At 43.1% G+C, this 5,512-nt stretch overlaps 1 pseudogene across 1 annotated transcript; it reads right to left on the bottom strand.

Moving 5' to 3' along the window:
- Positions 1-2,191: 2,191 nt before the first annotated feature.
- LOC111553411 lies at positions 2,192-4,275 on the bottom strand (annotated as a pseudogene). Its single transcript, XR_002734943.2, has one exon. The product of XR_002734943.2 is annotated as an SRSF protein kinase 1 pseudogene (transcript).
- Between the last annotated feature and the right edge of the window lie 1,237 nt (positions 4,276-5,512).

The following is a 5,512-nucleotide window of genomic DNA, read 5'->3' as shown; positions in this document are numbered from 1 at the left end:
GGTCTTCAAATAAGCTTTTTCAAAAGATGCAGATTCCTCATAGAAAATTTCAAATGTGGCTTTTGTAGTAAACTGTACAGATGGTACCTGACTTAGAATGGTTTGACTTAACATTTTTTGACTTTACAAATGGAAGGAAAGCAGCATGCATTCAGTGGAAACCGTTCTTTGAGTACCCATGCAACCATTCTGTTTTTCACTTTCAGTACTGTATTAAATCAATTACATGAGTTATTCAACACTTCATTATAAAATAGGTTTTGTGTTAGATGATTTTGCCCGACTGTGGGCTAGTGTGTGTTCTGAGCAGGTTTAAGGTAGGCTAGGCTAAGCTATGATGTTACATGGATTAGGTGTATTACACATATTTTTGACTTAATGATATTTTTAATTTACAATGGGTTTATTGGGATGCAAACCCACAGAGGAGCATCTGTATGTTTTCTCATTCCAAATAAGGTCAAAGCCAGGTGCAGTGGCTCATGCTGTAATCTCAGCATGTTGGGAGGCCATAGCGGATGGATCACCTGAGGTCAAGAGTTCAAGATGAGCCTGACCAACATGGTAAAACCCATTCTCTATTAAAATTACAAAAATTAGCCGGGCTTGGTGGCTCACACCTGTAATCCCAGCTATTCAGGAGGCTGAGGCAGGAGAATCGCTTGAACCTGAGGGGCGGAGGTTGCAATAAGCTGAGATCGCACTAATGCACTCCAGCCTGGGAGACAGAGCTGGACTCCATCTCAAAAACAAACAAAAATACCATAAAGAAAAGCATAAGAAAAAATTTAAAAAGGCTAAATGATTGGGGGAAACTCCTATATTATATCATCAGTAGGAATTTTCTATGTTTCTTTTTTCTGATTACCAGAAATACAGATTACCCCACAAGTTATAGGCCAAATTCCTAGTTAGAGCTACCCATCTCTGCCTCTGAGCTTCATTTAGCCAATTAATTAGCCATTATTTTTTGTTTGTTTTCAACAACCAATTTTATTTTATTTTTTAACAACAACCAATTCTCTAACTCTCTGACACCAATTGGGTGTCTGACAATTCAGTGCAATTCTGACGCTAACTACCTGGAGTTAATACAGACCCCACAAGTTAAGGACTCAGTCCCATGCTCCATCCCTTACTCTCCACACTAGCTGCAAATGGGGCCCCAGGCTACCTACACTTTTGCCTGACTCATCACAAATTTCAGTGTTCCCACGACCACCCCCCTCAGGTTCTATAATTCACTAGGATGATTCACACAACTCAGGAAAGCACTATACGTATAATTACAGTTATAATCTAAAGGGTACAACTCAAGAGCAGACAAGTGGAAGAGATGTATAGGGTGAGTTATGGAGGGTGGTGATGGTGGTGGTGGTATGTCTGTGCTGATGGTACCACCCTGTCAACACATTGGTCTGTTCCCTGCATCTCATTGTTCAACAGCTTTTATCAATATTTCACTATGTAGGCCTGGTTGATTAAATCACTGGTCTCTCTGATTGAATTCAATCTCAGCACCTTCCCTTCCCCACAGGTGGAGAAGTGGGCTGGAAGTTCCCACCTAATTATGTGCTTGGTAGTGCTTGATGGTTCTGGAAACCATCTCCCATTCTAAGCTCTCTAACAACCCCAACATGAGTCCTCATTAGCATAAACTAAAGTGTGGTAGAAAGGGGCTGTTTATGAGTAAAAAAAGACACACCTATCACCCAGGAAATTCCAAAGGTTTTAGGAGATCTGGGCCGGGAATTGGGGACAAAGATCAAAATATATATATATTGAAAATACATATATATATGTATTTTATTTTTTAACAGTCCAGGAAGATGATGCAACCTGGACACAGCAAGTTTAATGTCTCTGCTGTACATAGAATTAACACCCTTTCCCCTCCTCATCCTTATGCTGGCAATAGGATATGCACTAGAAAAGTTTGACTCTTAGAGTGAATGAATAAAAGGATGGGCTCATACACCTTCATAGCTCTTTTCAAAAAGGATGCTTATAATTTAAAGATGTCCTAATGGGAAGGAAAGGTACAGGGCAAGAGGCTGTTTCACATTTTAGTCCACTAGTCTTTGGCAGAGCCCAACCAAGGCCAAATTCACCTAGGATGCCCAATGGCTGTGGGGATCTCCACAGGGTCAAGTAAGCAAGCCCAAATGAACATGTTGGATTAAAAAAAAAAAAAAAAAAACAAGATCTAGAGACTCTTGAAGGAAGAGCTTCACCCTGAAAAGGGAAGAGGAAAATGCTTGGAGGGGAAGGGCGGAGGGTCACTGTGTGATCTCTGCTGTGGTGGTGGGCAGGGGCTTAGGAGTTAAGCCAAGGGTGCCGAAGACACTCGGCAGCAGTGGCTCTCTTCTCGGGGATCAGCTCCAACATGGGCAGTAAGAAATCTGTGAAGCCAGCTGCCTCTTCCTGAGACCACTCATACTTCTCCACTAGAACCTCAAAAAGGCCCCAAGGTTTCCGCTTCGTGGTATGTTTAAAGTCACCTTTTTTGGTGAAAAATTCCTGGGAGTATTTTCCTGCCACAGTGAGCTTGCGAGGCACCTTCCCCAGAAGTTCTATGATCAATGCAATGTGATCTTCATCTCGACTGTACTCTTCCCCTGGATGAGGTTCAAACAAACAGTCACCTGTGGCCAGTTCAAAGGCCATGCATGCTGTGCTCCAAATGTCAGCAGGGGTATTATAGCCAGATCCTATCAGAACTTCCAAGGAACGATACTGCCTCGTTTAAATATCTTCAGTGAAATGTTTGTGCACCCAACAAGCATTTCCAAGATCAGCAATCTTCACCTTGAGCTTTTCTGCATTTTTTGGCTCAAGGGGATTAACAAGAAAATTTCCAGCCGTGGATTTTCCTTTGTTGTCCAGTGGTCCATTATGTTCTTGCTCTTGTTCATCTTCACAGGGTATCTCTGCCCGAATGCTTTCTTGAAGTTGGCTAATGTGTTGTTCACTGAATGACTGATCTATAGTTGAGGAAGTCTGGCACACCGTGGTGTCTGACACCTCAGATTTTATAGGTGTACAAGAGTCTGTTTCTTGAGATGTGCTGCTGTCTCCATTTTGGGAGCTTAGGAAACTAGATTCCTGATTCAAATTTTGAACATCACAGTCATTAGCATTATGTAGATCCTCTTTATGTCTCAATGTTTCACTATTACTGTTCTGAGTATAATTAATGACTTTCATCACTCCATTGCAATTAATTTCTGCTGCACCACCCTCTGTATCACGTTCCATAAGTGTTTGATCCTGGCCAATGGTACTTGACTCTTCAAGTTTTTCTTGGGTCATTTTATTAGGTGGGTTCTCTTTCAAGGGTCTTTCAACAGGACTCTCTGATTCTTCTTGCTTCTTTGGTCTTTTTTGCGCAGTGCCCAACTCTTTCTCCATTTCCTCAATTTCCTGCATTCGCTTCTCTAGTAATTCTGCCTGGCGCTTCTGCTTCTTCTTCAATTTCTTCTTCTTATTCTTTGACATTTTGTCAGCTGGTTTAGGTTGGGGAGCAGTACTGACTGCAGATCCGGAAGGCGGAGGAGCTCCAGATCGCTGCCATTCTGTTGCTTCTGCAGCCAGCCTCCGAATGTACTGCTCATTCACTGACAATAAGATGTTCTCTGGTTTAATGTCAGTGTGGATGATACGGCACTTGGTATGTAAGTAATCAAGACCCTGTAACACTTGCTGAATAATTTTTTTGACACAAGGCAGTGGAAGCCCCTGATAATTGGACTTGATGATCCACTTGAGCAGATGATGCCCCAAAACTTCAAATACCATGCAGATATGTGTTCCATTAACTCCTGATATTTTAAAGTCATCTAGTAGTTGAACAACCATCTCTCTGTTTGGATCATTAGGGTCTGAATTGGGAACTGACTTCAGCAACCGGATTTCATCTAGTGCTGTTTCGGTGTAAAGTTCAGCACTTTTAACTACTTTCACTGCCACAAATTTCTTCCCCTGAATATCCCATGATAACCATACTGTTGAAAAGTGTCCCCAGCCTAACTTTCGGATCACATGATATCTCCCATTGAACAGATCTCCAATTTTCACAGGATGATAACCTCCTTTACAATAATCATTAGGATCTTCCTGCTCATCATCATCGGATCCCAGAATCTCCTCTTCCTGCTCTGGTAGATCACTCTCAGAGTGGGGAGCAGAGCCTCGGTGCTGAGTTTCAGATCTAAGAAATGATACAGAAATGCCCATTTTCCTTTGGGCTTTGTCCTTCTTGGCCTTGGTCCTTTTCTTTCTTTCTTTCTTTCTTTTTTTTTTGAGACGGAGTCTTGCTCTGTCGCCCAGGCTGGAGTGCAGTGGCCGGATCTCAGCTCACTGCAAGCTCCGCCTCCCGGGTTTACGCCATTCTCCTGCCTCAGCCTCCCGAGTAGCTGGGACTACAGGCGCCCGCCACCTCGCCCGGCTAGTTTTTTGTATTTTTTTTTTTAGTAGAGACGGGGTTTCACCCTATTAGCCAGGATGGTCTCGATCTCCTTACCTCGTGATCCTCCCGTCTCGGCCTCCCAAAGTGCTGGGATTACAGGCTTGAGCCACCGTGCCCGATAAAAGATTTTCTTATGGCTTATTAAAGTACAGTCATGCGCCAGATGATGACATTTCAGTCAACGACAGACCGTATATATGGCAGTGGTCCTAAAGGTTATAATGGAGCTGAAAAATTCCTATAACCTTGTGATGTCACAGCTGTGCATTATGTCATAGCACAACACATTACTCATTACAGGCTTGAGCCACCGCACCCGGCCGGCCTTGGTCCTTTTCTTTCGGGCCTGCAGCGCAAGCGCTTTCCGCTCCACCGTGAGACCGGTAACCGCCAAGCGCCTGCGCACTCGAGTGGCGGTGACTCCAGCTCCCGCCGCGGCCCAAAACAAAACTATGTCTTTTAATTATACCACAGACAGGCACTCTGATATAGGGTCCTGGTGTTATTTTCTGTCTTAAATGTTAAGGCCTATTCCCTTAACTGGCACTACTTGAGATCAATCCCATGTATTTACAGGAAACAAGGTTAAAATGGCCTGAGATCCGAGGCCACTGTGAGGAGGGAACATGATACCAGTATCTTCCTCAAAGGGTTCTTCTGAGTATTAGTGAGCTATACATGTGAATTGCTCAGAACAGTGCCTGGCAGATAGTGACTGCTATATGTGCAGGCTATTATTATTGTGTTTGTTGTTATTAGTATCATCACCACTGTCTTCATTTTGCACAGAAGACTGAAGCTCAGAGAGGTGAAGCGACTTCTGTAAGACCTCCACAGCCCTTAAATACCTGAAGCCAAGGTATAAACTCTACTTTCTAGCTAAGTATTAGACGTGACACTTTTAAGAGCTAGATTTGATTTGGGGGCCTCACTTCGGACATGTTCTAAGCAGCTTTAGAAACCTACATTGCATAGCACTTATTAGGCACGACATGCAGAGAGCTGTCTAATAAATGCCTCTTTTTTTTTTTTTTTTTTTTTTTG

This window comes from Piliocolobus tephrosceles, chromosome 8, assembly GCF_002776525.5.
Source record: "Piliocolobus tephrosceles isolate RC106 chromosome 8, ASM277652v3, whole genome shotgun sequence".
In the NCBI taxonomy this organism is placed as follows: domain Eukaryota; kingdom Metazoa; phylum Chordata; class Mammalia; order Primates; family Cercopithecidae; genus Piliocolobus; species Piliocolobus tephrosceles.
Note: the sequence above shows the minus strand (reverse complement) of the source record. Positions and strands in the feature narration are given on the sequence as shown.